This window comes from Schistocerca nitens, chromosome 2 (genome assembly GCF_023898315.1).
Source record: "Schistocerca nitens isolate TAMUIC-IGC-003100 chromosome 2, iqSchNite1.1, whole genome shotgun sequence".
NCBI lineage: Eukaryota > Metazoa > Arthropoda > Insecta > Orthoptera > Acrididae > Schistocerca > Schistocerca nitens.
This window is the reverse complement of record NC_064615.1, coordinates 837,361,486-837,380,616: the sequence shown is the minus strand read 5'-3', so window position 1 is coordinate 837,380,616 and position 19,131 is coordinate 837,361,486. Positions and strand designations below refer to the sequence as shown.

General features: G+C 42.0%; 1 protein-coding gene across 2 annotated transcripts in view; it reads right to left on the bottom strand.

Annotated features, from left to right (window-relative positions):
* Positions 1–18,895, bottom strand: part of LOC126234667 (glutathione S-transferase D7-like) — a 73,243-nt gene extending 54,348 nt beyond the window's left edge. The window contains exon 1 of one of the 2 annotated variants that reach the window (XM_049943405.1): positions 18,796–18,895. The gene's annotated coding sequence lies outside the window, so the exon portion shown is untranslated. Of the gene's footprint in view, positions 1–10,210; positions 10,354–18,795 lie in introns of those variants that run through there. The other variant, XM_049943404.1, reaches the window with a different exon arrangement.
* Positions 18,896–19,131: the final 236 nt, after the last annotated feature.

Sequence of the window (19,131 nt, the reverse complement as noted above, 5' to 3'; positions counted from 1 at the left end):
ATCGCTGTGACACGTTTCGCAGGAATAGATAGACACGAGAATCGGAAAGTGATAAAAGGTTTACGTGATATTTGCGTGTTAAAAAGTTTGCCGCCATCCAGAAATAAAAAAACTTTAAGGCTAAACACATCTATTTTGAAAACGTTGACAATGAGTTCATTATATCTAGAATAAGTAGCATTATAATTCGAAATACTGCTGATATGATAGCTGTTTCCTACAATTAGCCATGTAACATGCTGAACCTAGTTTTGCGATGACAGGCGGGTTTCTTGACTCCGGCTAGGAACACTCGGTGAAGAGAACTTAGAAGCTGTGTGTGAACGGCAAGCTTCATCCCGGCAGCCTTCTGCGCTAGGATTATCACTAAATAAATATAGATCCGTCGCTGCATGAAACTACTGTCAAATCAATGTGCTGACTATATTCAAAGTTCACTGGAAAAAGAAAAGGAAGCCGTTTTGCCGGCGCGAAAAGTAATGCGTAACTTCTTTTTCAGAATCAAAGGAAATACTGATTATTAGTTGAGAAGAATGGTGGAAACTGGAGAAGCTATTATTACGTACCGTCAGTGAAGCGTTTTCCATTGTAAGTTTAAGCAGGAGAAACCAAGTACGCTTAATGGACTCTTGTACTAGATCAGTGTCCTTGTCCATACGATGGCAAGAACAAGCTACGCTTCGAAATAGTAATCGGCACATACTAATCCTCGATTGGAGCAAGTACTGTTTTTTTCTGTTTTTTAGTCTCAAAAATTTTCTTCCAAGAAAGAAAGCATAGTCAAATGATAACGTTATCTGTTTTGTATACAGCGTAATCCCTAACTTAACCAACACCATTTCCAAGTATTTTGGTATCAGGAATATGTGGTTAAGACACAACGGGGTCATGGCCCTAACTTTAAACAGTGCAAATGGTCGTGTAATGAAATGGTCACCTAACCCTGTTATGTTACACGGTATGAACCTGAGTGTGCTCGTCGAAAATGTTTAATTCAACGTGTAGGTTTCTGGGTGAAAAGAATTAAATGAAATTTATTATCCAACTCATAATCTGAAATGTTTTGCTCATATGCTCGCCCAGTACCTTTACATAATCATGCAAAAAGCAGTATCAAGGAAACTGAAATTAAATATATTTTGATTAAAGTTCAGTCTTGATCACGTTATGTCTGTTTTAATGAGTAACCGGTTTCGGTTTTTTCTATAAAACCATCATCAGACCCATTGGCTTCCTTGGGTTGGTAGGTGGAGCTCTCCTTGCTGCTGTGCAGATCAGTTGACTGCACAGCAGCAAGGAGAGCTCCACCTACCAACCCAAGGAAGCCAATGGGTCTGATGATGGTTTTATAGAAAAAACCGAAACCGGTTACTCATTAAAACAGACATAACGTGATCAAGACTGAACTTTAATCAAAATATAACAATTAATTGATCACTGTATTCCAAAAATGTTTACCAAAATTGTGAAATTAAATGTATTTCTTAGAAGAGTATGGTGCCAATGTTGCTGAATAAAAAGTATGCATGCACCCACAAACGCAATCAGTCACTAGAGATGTATTGTGGAGCGCAGCCCATGGAATTCGCGTAACAGCCTATACAAACCAGACCAAAACACGTGAACACCAGCTGTCAGATCTGAATACCACTCAGGCTGTGATTGTCGGCCAATTAGAACGAGGCAAGTTAATGACAGGTTCGCGGATATCTGCTCACTTCAAAAAAATATTTGTTCACTAAGTTGAAATCAGAATCAGCGAAACATGGTGAACACGCTGAATGAATTTGAGCATGTGTGAGAAGCATTTTATTATTTAACAGGAAAATCATAGGATGAGATATAGAGAAAACGCTTGCAGTGACACGTTGTCGTATATCGAGAAATTACTATATTACAACTCGACCAACATTTTATTTTAAAAAAGAAAACGTGTAATGCTAAGAGTCTCAGTCTGCTTAGCCGTCGCTTTCAAAATCTCCACTTTGACTGCACCACATATTGTTGCAGGATTCAGAGCTTGAGAGATACTCATACATGATGATATAGCATGAAAATAGCACGTTGTATACATATTGCAGGTTGTGAAAAGCAGATAACATGGTGTGTTTGATGCCATGGTGTCACAGTTCGAAAGTGTGCCCAATTTACGCGGCACTGATGTATTTACGGAGATTATCTGTCTCTACAGTGTCCTACTCCGTGTCACCCGCGAAACAGTTTCAGCAATCCGAATTATTCACATCAAAACACAGTCCTCCAAATAAAAAACCCATTTTGTGCAAATGTATTGCTTCACCAAAAGCCCACAGCTTATCGTCTAATGAACATGACAAAGCCGTGTAAGTTCATCAAGGAATAAAAGTAGAATTCTCATTTTCCAGTTTACTCAGTGGTAATCACTATCTTTCTGCGGTTCGCAGGTCTATGGTGCGCTACTTAATTTAAACGTTTTATCCGTATCCTCACACACGAAAGCGAACTCACCAGCAATGCCATCATGCCAGAAATCAGCGTCCCAGTCCCCGAACTTACCAACTGAGTGTTCAGTTTCGACAGTAGCAAAAATTCTCACAGCAAAGATACATGCAGATGCAATGACACATTTATCTTCTTGTATTATTTGAATGTACCGACATTATTACAATATGTAAAGAATAAAACACGATCATACAAGGAGAAATAATACATAGTGTATTCGGAAATTTCCGCTGAAAACTTGTAGGACTTGGAGAGGGGAGTGAGTACATTGGGACCCATGCCTGAAAACGTTCTACAGCTGTTTCAAAACATGCCTGATAGGTAGGTTTGCAGAAGGGTAATCATCGTACTTCCACCTCACTACGTTAATTTAAATTACCACTATCACTGAGTTGCTGCGTTGCCTGACTTTGAGCGTCGTTAGCAGCGCCGTATCGGTATATCCACACTCGTAGTATCTTTGCTCGACTGCTATTACTTCCCGGTCGTTGTCTGTCGTAAGGGAGTTCGGGTGGCGAGTTCGGGCTGCCAGTGAGTGGGAACGGGTCTGGAGCGCAGTCTGGACTTGCCAGTCGGGGATTAGCAATGCGGCACTAGTGCAGTCGGGTTGGAGCAGTGAGGTCTGCGTCGACATGGCTCGCCAGGGAAGTTAGCTCCACCCCAGTGCAGTCGTCTAAGTCTGCTGGCGGTCCCTGCGCAGTGTCGCAGCGTGTGTGGTGCTGTCCGATCGCTACGAGCTTCGTGGTTCACCGACGCAGGACGTCAAAACTGAGTAGTAGTTTCAAGTACCCAGGCCACGTCCATTGACGTTGTGTGGTTCGTTTCAATGGTTCGCTGTTGGGGATGTTTTCCCGTGAGCAACACTGAGTGTTTGTATTGCTGAAATTTAGCCGCCATGCGGTGGAATTAACTATATTGATGGACTACAATTCAAGTGCATCAGCGGAATTTTCTGACTTGTGGCCGTTAGTGTTCCGGTTACCTGCCCTGCCCACTAACGTAATTTCAGGCAGTGTCCTTTCCTCACCTGCTGTCGCTGTCGAACACGGTGTGAAGTTTTCACAGCTTAATACATTGTGGATAATCACACCCGTAACATTTTGTGTTTGAATTCTCATGTACCGATTGGTGGCAAGCAAGTCGTTTGTCGGTCGGTCCGTGGCTGTCCCTTGGTTGGGTTCCGATGGATCAAGTGTAGTTGGGTTCTCTACCTTTCTCATCTAAGTGAACGAGGGCAGACCGACCCCCCTGGAGGCTTCTGAGTGCTGTCGTCTTTACTGGCTTTCTCACCGGTGTTTAATTGTCTCTTTATAATCTATCGTAGCCAATGATGAAAAAAAAGTTCTTGGTTTTACTGTGTTTTATGTAACCAAGTTTGAATTCCGGAAAGTGGATATTTGCTGAAAGGTTATTGCCGTGCCGCGCGGGATTAGCAGAGCGGTCTCAGGCGCTGCAGTCATGGACTGTGCGGCTGGTCCCGGCGGAGGTTCGAGTCCTGCCTCGGGCATGGGTGTGTGTGTTTGTCCTAGGGATAATTTAGGTTAAGTAGTGTGTAAGCTTAGGGACTGATGACCTTAGCAGTTAAGTTCCATAAGATTTCAGACACATTTTAACATATTTGTTATTGCCGTTGTGCTATCTTTTCTTTAAGCCCGGTTTCAGCTACTTAAAACTTATGGCTTATGGTTATATTATTTTAAAATTTGGAAAATTAATTGTGGGCCTTCAGCCTTGGGACCTTATTCTTAAAATTACCTTTCAAGCATAAACATTGCGGCCTTCAGCCTTTGAAAAGTTATGGTAATTTATTTAAAAATCTTGAAAATTTTATTGTGGGCTTTCAGTCGTTTGTATTGCATGTTTTTTATGTTTGTCTGTCCACCCTTGCCTTGAGGCTTTCAGCCAAGCTGTGTAATATATATATTTTAATTATTTTATTGTTATTTTAACTGCATTTTTATCTTGTCGATTTTTAAGATTTCTTGTTTGGAGGACTTCAGCCGTGAAAGAGTTGCATTTGAAACTCGTAGTTGTAAATGTTCGGCTATGTGCCGCTTTGGTTGTAAATGTGTTATTAAATTACAATTTTAAGGTGAAATTGACCCCAACCTTATTTGGCCCTTCCCACAATCCTAATCACCTGTTCTGCCCAACGGGTTTAGCGGGCGTCTCAACGTCGGCCTTGCTGATGTCATTTGACGTCCATCCTACCTCTCTGACATGGTTCGAGTCGAGCCTAATTCGCGTGTCTGTGATTGTTAGAGCAACGTGGCTGAGTACACGTTTGCAGAACCTACCGACATGATCCTTCTGTGTGGCGAAGCGCACAGTAATGGAGGAGCTGCCAGTCGCTTTTTTCAGGATCGTTATCCGCAACGTCCGACACCATCGCAAACCCTTTTCTTCACAATTACGCAACAGCTTCGAGAAAGTATTCCTTCACCGTTAGCAGGGATGACTGTAGTGCTCCAAGAAGACGCAGCAATTCCGAACTGGAAGAGACCGTACTGCAACACTCTGAAGACAACCCGTCAACGATTAAACGAGCAATTGCGCTTGCAATGGATGTTGTTCCCAGCACCGTCTAGCATGTTGTGGATGACCAACAATTGCATTCATACCACCTCCAACACTCTATACCACCTCTGACACTGGCGAACACGTACATGAGGCTCTAAGCCAGGCGTCAGAGGTCAAATGACATCAGCTATTTCGACGTAAGCAACCACCGCAATGATTACCCTTTGCAAATCTACCTAGCAAACATGTTTTCAAACGGCTGTAGCATGGAATGGTACGTTTTTGTGCATTGGTTCCTATTCAAAATGTTATATACTCACTCTCCTCTACATGTTCGAGAAGTCTGTAATGGGAATTTTGGAACAGCCTGCATAGATGACATAGAGATCGTCTCCAGTGGACCACTACAGAGAAATTACACTTCGTTCGATGTCTTACTCCATTTATCATTGTATCTGTATTGCGCAAAATATACGTGCACAATAGTGCAAATGTCGATGGTACAGCCGATGTATACTGCTTAGGAACAAACTTGCTCCATTCGTTGAAGGAACTTGCTGTTGACTGCAGTAACGTCCACTTTACGCTCCGCCCTCAGGCCTGCATTTTGTGTTACTTGCTTCTGACTCCAGTTCATTTTTCACGAAATGTGTTAATTGTACGTTAACACTGATACGCAGCAGTGTGCATGGATTTGCTGAAGTAGACATGACCACTATGCGCCTAGTGTATGGTTTCCCTGAATGCAATGGAAGGGCGGCGCAACGAAGCCTTGCCAATGTTTTCCACAGTGATAGAAACTACATCACTGAACTTTCGAGCTTGTACGCGAGAACCTACTAGATATCGAATCGTGCAACGATGGTGACTTTTCCAGTGCAGGCAAAGCATTTTCACAGAAACAAAAATGTATGTGTTTAACAAACGAAATCAATAATAGCTACATTATTGTTTAGCAACGAGCCACAGCATATCACGGTTCCATTGCACCAAAATGCTCCGAAAATATCGCTGAACAACATCGAAAAATTTTGTCGGTAGAGTTCGTGTTCACGCTGTATATTATAGTGAATCGAAAACAATTTTATTTTGTTACACTATAAAGAATACAGTTTATGAAAACCTGATGGATTAAATGGAACAGAAATAATTTTCAAAGGAAATATTTGGTTTTGCAAACAACGCGATATGCAAAATATAGAGTCAACTCCATCTGTATTACTTTGTGTTGGATGATAATAGCTGGTGAATGCAGCTATGAAAACTATAGGTTCTGTGTAGTAAACAAACGTATTTGAAGAATACTACACGAAAAAAGAGATTTTTTATAATGTATTTAACCATTCATAGAGTGGTTTCGTTTCAGATCAAATTACCTATCTTCGAATCGTTCAGATTTCTGTAGCTACAAAGTGTTTATGGACAGCAGATATGACTTTACTGGTGTTTCGTTTAATATTACCCTGCGTAGTTATCTGGTATTCATGTTGTAGCGGTTACAAATGTTTAATTCAACGCTAACTGCTTATTAGCGAATCTGATTCTAGCTATTTTCTATGTAAACTATTAGCGAAGACGATTCACGTCTTACGTCTTCGCTGTGGAGGTGCTGAGGGTATTCTGAAGCCCGGTAGTTCATAAAGCTCATCATCCATCACTGCCTAAGATCCAAATGGACGTGAAAAGAAATTGTTTTCCCAACTGGATCCTTGAGAAACGGAAAGAAGTTTTTTGTTTGCTATAATTCATGACAGCTGCCTCGTTCTCTTACCTCAATCCGTATTCTTCAAGGTCTTGCTGTCACAAGTGAGAGACTTTTGCTTGGCGCAGTCCATCTGACATTAATCCTCCCGATCGCAGTTCAAATATCTACCATCACTTTCTTTTGTTCTTTTCAAATGTTCAAATGTGTGTGAATTCCTATGGGACCAAACAGCTGAGGTCATCGGTCCCTAGACGTACACACTACTTAAACTAACTTATGCTAAGAACACACACACACACACACACACAAACACCCACACACACACACACACACACACACACACACACACACATGCCCAAGGGAGGGGCCGTGACATGGCGCCCTCAAACGGGCCGCCACTGCGCCCGGCTTTGTTCCTTACTTAAACTAAAAGTGCTATCAGGTATTTTAAGTCACATTTTCCTTGTATGTTTGATAGCAGTACCTTTTACAACAGAAGGAAAAATCCAGCTCTCTACACCAAACCTCCTAAACTAAAAATCAAGCTTTTTGTCTCATTAATGACAGCCTGAGTTGTGTAATCCGGGAACGTCCACAAAAATAAAACGCGATAACCTTTTGCGCAACACTCAATACTTAATTACGACAGTGTTCAGTTATCCGAAGAGTTACTAAGAAAACTGTCAACATAACTGCCTTAAAATTTGATCAGCGAAGAAGAGACTTTACGTGGATTCTAAATGATCTGTTTATACCGAGAACGACATGTATTCTAATTCGATGTTGGTGAAACTATGAATTAAATTATAATTCATTCACATCCCTGTACAATATGTTGATGTTAAACAGCACTGAATGCATGTACAATGTCTCCCCAATTCATCACACATTCTGCTGTACAGTATATTCGCATATTAATTTCAATACCATTACTTATGCACTGAAAATAAGTATAATTAACATTCAGCAATTCTCCCACATCCTAAAACTAAACTACGTCCGAAGGCCATGAAGGCCCAACGGCACCGACCGGCCGCCGTGTCATCTTCAGCCCACAGGCGTCAATGGATGCGGATATGGAGGGGCGTGTGGTCAGCACACCGTTCTCCCGGCCGTATGTCAGTTTACGAGACCGGAGCCGCTACTTCTCAGTCAAGAAGCTCCTCAGTTTGCCTCAGAAGGCATTCCGGATGGTCACCCATCCAAGTGATAGCCCAGCCCGACAGCACTCAACTTCGGTGATCTGACGGGAACCGGTGTTATCACTGTAGTAAGGCCGTTGGCTGCATACCAACTCTTGGAAGACTGATTAATGTTTTCTCATGTGGCCTTAATGGTGTCACTGCGGCGTCACCGATAAGTAGCTTTCATTTACATCCGCATGAGTACTTCGCAGTCACACTTAAGTGCTTGTCAGCCCGTTCATCGAACCAACTTCGGACTATTTCTCTACAGTTCCACAGTGCATGGGAAGAGGAACACTTCTTTCCGTGTGAGCTCGTATTTCCTTTCTTCACAGTGGCCACTGAACATCTGAGACTGTTCACGCTCCTTATATACCGTACCAGGTCTGTTAACACCACTAAACACTGTCAGCACTACGAAGTCTGGTGATTGTTCTTGCTGTTACAGAGAATTGCAGCTGTAATTATTTAATGTCCACCAATTGTATGTATAAGAAGGTACATTGGCATCCAACCATGCTTAATTGGTAATTCGCTTTTTTGTCAGTGCACTTAAATGTTGCTCAAGTTTTGTCATCAATAACTTTTACGCAGCCACTTTTTGTCAGTCAGTTCGAAATAATGTTTGGACATACAAAAAAGGTTTACGAGATTTTATGAGCTCCAAATTCCTACAGTATGATAATACGTACGTTTAACATTGGTCGCGCGAGCCGTCTACAGATGTTGTCGGCCAAGCAGTTTTCTGCAAAATATTTGCAAGCGGTTCCAGCGTTCGATCCAGAGGTTTAAGCTTACACTCACAATTACAGTTATTATCATTGCACCACCAATTAGTTGTCAGCTTCTGAAGACCACTTTTAGAATCAAAACTGTGCCTTCATGAAAAAATTCACTTTAAATTAACAGTCGACAACTGAAGCTGTGACAATAACACACAAGGTGTTGTTCAGTGAGCGGTTTATCTTCGACATGCTATACTACTGTTCGAGATGTGAAAACAACTGTTCTTGACGAGTGACTCGAAGTATTAGTTTTAAGTAGTTCTAAGTTCTAGGGGACTGATGACCATAGCAGTTAAGTCCCATAGTGCTCAGAGCCATTTTTTTGAAATGGCTGTTGGTCGGGCTTCACACACAGTTCATTGAACTTGTTTCAGAGGCACATTTTCATTTTGTACTGACAGTGCCTGATCTTAATAATAAACATCAAAACGGCAACACCTGATTTGTAAATGTTTGAAGAATCAATTTCACAATCCACACGTTCCTCGTATCAAGTAAAAATAAATCACTTTGACTTGGTAAGAGGCACATGTGGATTGTGACAATCATTCCGCAAACTTTTATAAAGCATCTGTTGCCACTCTGACGTTTATTGTCAAAATCAGGCACTGTCAGTACAGCCCCAGTAGGTCAGGCTCGAAAATGAACGTGTAAGGTCTGAAACTATTAACCTATTTTAAATAAAACCAAATGTTGACAGAATCCTTAATGAAAGCTTTAATAAACTTAACGAACCCATGAAACGCACTAAACCATAGCGTTGGCCGCTCATAGCCACTAAAAACCGTTTCTATTCTAAAAATTTGCTCATGATTGTTGTCGTATCCATGATAACGTGCTTGAATAAAGCTGAAAACGGAAGATAATATAAATTGAAATAATTAGCAACCAGTTGCTTAAAAGAAATTTAATTCCTTAACCGGTTTCGGCTGATTAGTGTCCTTTTTCAGAATGCTACCCTGTCGCTTTATTTGCGAGTGTCAACAATAAGATGCATACGGCAAAATGCCGTGGTCGTGTGGTTCGTAGTGTCTGTACAACAGTGATATAAAGCAGCGAAGCAACAAGTGCAACTGGCTGATTAGCTCGTGTTCAGCCCGATTATTTTGATGTATACAACTATATATGCTGGGGATGGATAAAATACTGAACATAAATAACAAAATCGTCAGTTAACTGCAGACACACTAGTCATTCCACTTGAAAAAGTCTCGTATTGTCAGCAAAACTGCAGATCATCCATTATTATCACTATATTCTAGTGTATGTATATTACAGCGCATGATATCATACTGAATTAGAGCAGCCTCTCTGATCCTTTTCCTTTATCACTGCACTGAGAATGACATAGATTGAATTGGGCGAATTGTCAAAAAATCGGAAATGCAGTGGAATACGGTATATCTCTATGACCTGTTACTCCGCCTCCTGTTTCCTGAGCATCAAAATTTTATCCACGTCACAGCAGCGTTGATATTACGCATGCAAAAGCCAAAAAAATAGTGCAGCAGAACACTGAGCCGTGCAGTACGTACCAGGCGTCGTCTGGGGACCGCACAACACGCTTCTTGTGCTTCCACTGGCGCACTGCCTCGGTTATCTCTTATCTTACAGCGCTATCTGGACCTTGTCTCTTGATGCGTCACAACCAGCCACGTACAGCGGGTGTCAAGAAATTCTAGTAACGACGTGGAGCGGTTCTCAGGGCGTTTTGGCTTCACGCTGCTCCTACGAAAAATCATTTTTGCTCATCCCATCTAACAACTTCTAGGCTTGACATAATATGAAGTGTTCCTAGCGTACGTAGAATTAGTCTTTGCTACGTCTTCAGAAATGAGACCGTATCAGCGTGTAGATCATATTACTACGAACTTCCAAAAATTTAAAATACTTATTTATCGTTACGCAGCTTAATTCTCTCCGGGTATACTGATCGAGCCCTGAGCTACGTTCATTGATGGCGTTCGCAACTGGTGTTTACTTTGAAAAAAGTTAGGGTTTCAGTAAGTGCACTTATAGGATGTATTGAATGGAATGAACAGGGTAATGAGTACAGAATGTGGACTGAGAGTAAAGCGGAGAAAGATGAAGGTACACTAGCAAGTACTACACCATATCTCACGAAAAGCAAAAACCACGCCGCACCAATGCTATGCACAGTTTAATATATTATTATTATTTAGTTAATTAAAAATATTCTTCATTTATTTATTATTATAAATAAATATTTTTATGTGAGCTTTCATTTTAATTATTGGTTTAGGTGTTGGTTTTGGTTGGTTTAGTTAAGTTCCCTATTCCCTTTTATCTTTACTCTCCTGAAAACATGGAAAATATAAATATTTAGTTTTAAATACCACAGGAGAGCAAGAGGTGTATTCCGCAACGGCGATCTCGCGGAAATTCCTCGTCGTTATCTGCTCCACCTGAAATCTCTAAAACCTTTACTGGCTACACAGATCGTTCAGCACAACTGCGTGGTATGTTGTTTGAGGTCCAACAATTGAGCAAGTTAAACTTTATTAATGCGGAGATAATCTCTTGAACAATTATGACCGGGGAAAACGCAGGTTCGCACTATCGTTCCAAACTTCACTTCCGGGTGACCTACGTCTCGTAATATCTGTACCGTGATAATTAACTAATTTCGGTATGGAGATATACACACCTTGAATACTTGATGTTAGCTATTGGATTTCATTTTGTGCAAGTAAACTATTTTAACATTTACGATATATCCTAATGGTGTCTCACAACAATACAATCTCTCTCCTCCCCTAACACGTCCGATGTCACCATTTCCTTCACGAGTCCTTAAAAAAGTCTTTGATTCGGTAAGACACGGAAATGCGTTCGTAGCACGGCAGTTTTGATTCTCGCAGTCGGTATATGCCTTCACCACAATATGAGCCAGCCTTGGTATCTGTTTGCGCGTAAGAATGTGTATTCCAAAGGCACGGATTCGTAATCTTGGGATCTCGCATTGGGGCAGCGGGGACTAGGTTGAGCAAGCAGAGAACTTTGTCCCCTCTTCGATTCTGACATAGGAACTTTTTCTTCACTAAAGCATTTCTCGTGATTTTATGAGAGAACATTGTCCCCTCTTCGATTCTGACATAGGAACTTTTTCTTCACTAAAGAACTGTCGAACATTTCTCGTGATTTTATGTGATTCTATTAAAATGAAGGCTTTGCATGAGCTGAAAACAGAGTGCCAAACGAGATCGGATATTTTGTACTTTTTACAAATCGCTCTATAAATTTGGTTTTCTTAGATTTCCTGGGTGACGGTTCGTTCCACCGTCTATCAGTGAAAACTGTCACGAATGTTAAAAGAGGGAGATTGTATACATGATGTAAGAAACGGTATCGTCTAACGTCTATGAAATAGTAGTGCCCCATAGAAAAGAAGTATAATATATCGACATGTCTTCAGAAACATGTAATTTTCATGTCAGGACCAAGTTGCAACTCTTCAAATGTGGGTCCTGAATAAGTAATACCCCACATTCTTTTTCTCAGAATATGTTTATTGTTAAGAGTCAAAATTTGGTGAAAATATACAGCAACATGTCTTGTCCATGTCCTGTTTTTCTACGTAGTCTCCATCAAGTTCTATGACCGTACGCCAACGTTGTGAAAGAGCATGTATTCCCTGCTGGTAAAAGCTCTTGTCCTGCAGGCGTAGCCATGTTTTCATTACATGATTGACACTCTCGTCATCTTCAAAGTGTGTTCCCCATAGAAAAACTTTAAGCGGCCCAAAGAGATGGAAGTCCGAGGGTGCCAGGTCTAGATCGTAGGATGGGTGAGGCAATGATGTCCAACCCAATTTGACGATGTGTTCCCGGGTTATCAGACTTGTGTGTGGTCGTGCATTATCGTGTTGGAGCAAGATTTCTGCTGGATTCTTGTCCTATCGAACCCGTCGGAAACTGCGGCCAGCGAAGCTTTTGTTTCCGGATAGCTACACCCACACACGAGAAGCGCAGTTCCTAACCACTTTTTACCACACTAAACTGTACTGTAATTTTATATTACTCCCCCTTTTTTAGAAAACAGAATATGTAAAGCCTGCGAAAATAAAAAAAGTCTCCACACCTGGCGCTTCGAACTATTTTACAAACATTATGACGTACAAATAATGAAAATAAAGTGAGATGGAGTGCTGATGTCTAATAGGCGTTGATTAACGCTAACTAAGTTTATCTATTAAAGCAATAATCTAACCTATTGAGTGAACACTATAAGCGGACAACGAGAGCTACTGGTCTGCACACAAGCCACCAATCGGAATATCTGCTCTTACTAAAGTGAATATGACATTAAAATATCTCGCGGGCTTAACAGAAAAATGCATTCACATTTCGTGACTGGATGGGTGTCCCCCAATAGCGATGTTCAACCGACTGTTGACAAGTTCTTTCAATTGGACGCCATTTTGGTGCACCGCATGCCCATGGCCTATCATTGTGATACCACTGGAGGAAACAGATGTACTATAGCGTGGAATCCGAGTTACGTGTCGTTCCTAGCATACCTTCACATCATGGAAAGGCCAAGGCAAGTGTAATGAGGCTGAAAAATTTCTGTACTCCGACCGGGATTCGGTCTCTCGTCCTCTTGGTTGTCACGTACGCACTTTACTACTTTTTCTTTCTTCGGAGTCGTTGTCTTCCGTCATGACAATAAATTTGTTCTTATTTCTCCCCTTGTGGTCGTCAGTTTCTTTTCTTCAGGTAACATCATAATAATCAAAACATTTTGTGGTTAGTGTCTCTTCTCTTGTTTTCAGTTTTCCGTTATCTGTAGATGTCTTTGGTGTGTTCTACTCACTAAAGCAAGATTAATTTTCGTTTACAGGGGTACGCGTCCGCATTTGATGGAACGGAATCTTTGCTCCAGATTGCCATTTTCTTCAAGGTAAGGACGGTTAACAGTTCCACGTAGTTGCTGCTATTGTTGACTGCACTTGAAGACTTAATGTTTGTGGATGTGTTTACCAGTATTGCTGGAAGTTTTGTGCCTTGTCCGGTCCACTACGTAAGTGCATTCTATGTAATATAGTCCAGTCCAGTCCAGTGCAAGACATCACAGACGTGAAATATATTCACCTGTGGGCTCGGGCTTTGAGGCCGCATATGTTATTCCAGCAGATAAACCATTAGATAGCGCTTTTGCTTATATCCACCGTCTACGCAAAAGTAAGTCACGACGTCGCCATTTAACATCCCACAGTCCCGATCGTCCTTCACTCCACGATAAAGCTGAACGATTTAACCTTGAAGATATTATACCACCAACTAAACTAACGTATTCCAGATTTCATCCTATTTGCGATTAGTTTCGGAATAGATATTATCTGTACTAAATGCCATGTTTTAGCCAATATCTGTTTATTAACAGCATTTTTTGGAGTAATGAAAAGCCATTGTTGGCATTTTCTTTCTATTTGTCAACTCTCAACATCTTTCATCATTATCTTACAACCATTTTTTGAGGATTGATGTATATGTCTGTACCTACTATCTTGTGGGTTTCTGTCTCTTGAAATCCGCGATTGTTGTCTACTCTTACATCCTTTTCCACCATAAGTATCCGTGTCATGTGAATATTAACATTAGCACCTGATGTTGCGCTGTAAGTGTCAGATTATGTTTATAATTTTCGTCAGATCTTGGTCCTTCACTGCTATTCCAACATCGTCAGCATGAGCTTTACATGTAAAATCTACACCAAAGACATGTACTGGTGAAACAGTGTTTTAATGCTAACAAAGGGGATCCAGTGCTATCGCGAAGATAATCATGGACCGTTTATCACAATTTTCGAGGTTGATGAACTTTGTAGTCTTTTAATTATGGTTAGGGATTCTCGACTAAATCCTTTTGTTGTAATTGCGCTCAAAAGGTGCTTGTGACTTATTCTGACGCTTTCAAGCAGTCAACTGATAATATGGCCGCTTACACCGTTGCTGTTGAAGTTACCCCTGTGAACGAAATTACATCAGACAACCAGAGAAGCTCTTTTCCTGGCTGATGTATGCTATGGACCGTAAGTGATCATAAAATCACCTGTTTCAGTTTAACGTTCAATGCTCTATTTAATATCTTATAATCAAAGTCCCAAATAGATATGGGCCTGAATTTCGCCTTCTTTTCTTTAGCAATGAGCACGACTAGTCGTTTTTTAAAATGGCGGAACATCGTCGTATGCCCAAATACAGCTCGTGACATCAGTGATATGATGTTTCATCGTCTCTCAAAATTTCATATAAACCTCAGAGGGTATTCCATCTGAACCTTGTGACTTCCCTTTTACAGTTTGTCTGATAGGTTCGGAAATTTCTTCTTCCATGAAGGGGCGTCTTCCCCATGGGAGTTTTGAAAGTACTTACGAACTTCTTGTAGAGTGCCTTTCTGTTCTCTCACCACACCATCTTTCTCTGTTCGTATTTATTTTACTCTTCCGCTGAACCCTCGTTCTATTGTTTCTTAAAAGATGGTACAAGGATGATTGTTCTTGCTCGAAGTCATTGATGACTTCGGCTCTTACTTTCAAACCATCCAGCTGTTGCGATTTGATACGTAAAATTGTAGCCTAAGCTCCCTAATACTTTGTCTATCACAAACTAGTTCGGTAAGTCTGCAAACAGGGTGTTTTAAGACGTCCCATTGTTCTCTCCTTTTTTAGCTTGGAAACCATATTAAAAACTCCCTTCTTCTTGACTCTGTCAATTTTACCCACCAGTCCAGTGCATTAGGATGTTTCTGCAGTTGCTTTGTACATGTCCGCCATACTCCATTTGATTCGTGTTCTAATTCCCCTTCGAAGAAGGCAAAAAAATCGATTTAATAATTCGCCACGGCTGAGCCAGCGTACCTCTACATCCTCAAGAAAGCTTTTAAATTGCCTGTGTTGCAGCCCATGCTTCCTTATATAATTGGTTGTACGAACAACAACACTCATCACATTTTTTAGAGTGATATTCTTTGCACATAAGTTTTCCTGGTGGATCACACAGTGAACGCCCCTTATTTCATTCGGCACGATCAGTTTTTGCATTTTCTCCTTCAACAACGCAACGAAACCTGATTTTTCCCTGTCATCGCTGGTGCACCGTCTGTAGACACTGAACTTAAGAATTCCACAACAATCCTATATTTTCAACACATTCTTCAACACTATTTAAAACATCACCTCCGGTTGTAGTGTTCTTCATGGCTACTACATCGATGAGCTCCTCCCTCACCTGAAGATCTCTATTAACACCTCTAATAAATATGGCAGGCTGCGCTATTCCAGTGATATCAACACTTTCGTCCAGTGCTAGCGAATACGCCACAAAATCTTTATAGATATTTGCAAGATGGCTCTGGACGTCGTCTGCCATGTCCTGTATGCGACACATAATGGTCATGTTAGATAATGGCACAATCCGAAACTGTTCAACTTGAGATGGACACAAATGTTGCCGGCCGGTGTGGCCGTGCGGTTCTAGACGCTTCAGTCTGGAACCGCGTGACCGCTACGGTCGCAGGTTCGAATCCTGCCTCGGGCATGGATGTGTGTGATGTCCTTAGGTTAGTTAGGTTTAAGTAGTTCTAAGTTCTAGGGGACTGATGACCTCAGATGTTAAGTCCCATAGTGCTCAGAGCCATTTTTTAACACAAATGTTCCGCTGAAACTACCAAACATTCTTTTATTAAATCGCCATCAGTGAAGGGGCGCAGGGATTTTGCTAAAAGCAAAGCTATTTTGTAACTCAGTCTGAGAGCTGCCTGAGTTGGTTTTTCTTCGTCGTCCAGATCTTCTTCGAATAGCTTCCTTTTAAATTTAATAACATCCTGTGCACGATCTGGTCCATCACATTTTTCACTTCCGTAGTCTTTCGCGTGGTACGACATATAATATCGTTGCACATTAAATTTCCTAAAAGAATTCAGCGTTTTGTGACATACTAAACATTTTGCAACACCATATTTTCTGTAAACAGATACAATTCCCCCCAATGGGGGTTGAACTGCGAAAGAATGGTTGGGGTTACACAACGGCGACTTGACATGATTCTTAACCAGCGAAGTGACTATTAGAACTTATCGTAGTACTTTAAACGTTACACAGTCGACGCGAATTCAATAGACACGCTGCGGCCCTATTCAAACGTGCGCGCGCATTTCCCCTCCCTCCCCTCCCTCCCTACTCCGCGACCTTGCACCTGCTCGCGAGCACGTTCCTGAGCAGACGTGAGTACTCGCGCTCAAAACCGGCCAGTTGTTAAGCCCTGATCTAAGAGGAGTGTTCAATACGTAATGCAACACATTAATTTTCTCGACCAGTTTCGGTTGAAAAAATGCGAAATTTGCAGTTGGTCATCGTGGAATATTCCCGATTCAACCCCTATGGTTTCATGGATTTCCGATTGGTGGCAGCACTATACGTAGCCTTCAAAATGGCGTCTGTAAAGGAAGTGCGTTCCAACCAGCGGGATGTTATTGAGTTTCTGTTATCGGTAAACCAGAGCATCGCAGATATTCATAGACGCTTGCAGAACGCCTATAGAGACCTGGCAGTGAACAAAAGCACGGTGAGTTGTTTGGCAAGGCGTCTGTCATCTTCACAACAAGGTGGCCCAAACCTGTCCGATGTCCCACATGCCGACCGGCTGCACACAGCTGTGATTCCAGTTATGATGAAGCGGGCACTCTCATTCGAGGTGACCAACGGATCACAGTCAAACACCTCGCAGGGCAGAACACGTTTCTGATAGTAGCGCCGACACACCCGTCCACCAGTTAGGCTACTCAAATGTGAATGTGCCCGCTGGGTTCCTCGCAGCCTACATGAGCAACGAAGGACCATCTGTGTGGAATTACTTGCGCGTTACGAGGCTGACCATAACATTTTTTGTCGATCACCGTCACAGGCGATGATACATTAGTTTATAACTTGGAACCCGAAACAAGATTGGTGCCACATCAACTCTCCTCCTAAGAAAAAGTTCAAGGCTGACCCCAGCCGATAAAGAAGTGTCGGCGATCATCTGGAACTCTGAAAGGGTGTTTCTGTTTGATGTCCTCCCTCATGACGGGGCGAGGTGGCACAGGGGTTAGCACACTGGACTCGCATTCGGGAGGACGACGGTTCAATCCCGCGTCCGGCCATCCTAATTTAGGTTTTCCGTGATTTCCCTAAATCGCTCCAGGCAAATGCCGGGATGGTTCCATTGAGAGGGCACGGCCGAGTTCCTTCCCCGTCCTTCCCTAACCCGATGAGACCGATAACCTCGCTGTTTGGTCTCTTCCCCCAAAACAACCCAACCCTCCTCCCTCATGGTGCAACGATCGACTGGGAAGCGTGTTGTGGTGCCCTCAGGTAATCGAAAGCATGTGTTCAGTGTGTTCATTGCCACAAAAATGCAAACGAACTTCTCTTTCTCCATGACAGCGCGAGGCTTCACACAAGTCTGAGCCCTCGAGAGGATATCGCAAAACTTCATTGGACTGTTCGTCCTCATTCAGCCTACAGCTGGATGTCGTCCTTCCAATGTCCATCTGTTCGGCCCAATGAAGGATGCACTCAGCAGGAAGCAGTACATGGATAATGGGGAGGTTATTGATGCAGCAAGACGTTGGCTGCAACGTCGACCAGTGGACTGGTGCCATGTGGGCTTTCACGGCCTACTAGAAAGGTGGTGTAAGAACGTCGTATTGAACGGAGATGTTGAAAAATAGGATTTTGTAGCCAAAAGAGTGGGAAATAATGCGGTTTAGTGGAATTCTGAACAAAGTCAACTTGTTTTCTGAAAAAAGTGAGTTTCATTTCTTACTGAATGCTCCTCGTAATCCAGCATATGTTTGATGAACTATAGCCGCTTTTAAATTTGCCATTACTTTGCAGTTTTTTTTCTTTTTTTTTACACAAACTTCACCACTGATACCCTTCACTTTTTGTAACGTTAGCCATTTGCACAAGGAAAAATTTCTCGTCATTCATTATTCATTATTACTTCGTGTACAACCCAGTCACGAAAGGGGAACGGAGACGAACGGACACTACTACTCTCAAAGCTAAACCTCAGCGCACCTTTCCCTGAACAAAACATTTTCACTGTACTTACAGCTACGATGCCATGCCACGGAAGGAAGCGGCAAACTGTGAGCACCGTCGATCCGCCCGGAAGGCCTCAGCGCTCGTGCACACCGCAGCGGCCGGGAGCGGACTGACCGCCAGACCACAAGGCCCGACAAGCTTGGGCAATGCTTTAGATAACTCTGTGACGTATTTACGTTGTGTAGAACGCTCGTTTTTCTTCTTGCTTTGGTAATATATCATTCCAGTTTGTTGTAGGATCGACATTAACCGTTATATATATTAGAAAGAAGAAAAGCTACAACATTTTTCTCTTTTTTAGGAATAAACTTAACATTTGTTATTTGTTTCTCTGCTACCAGTT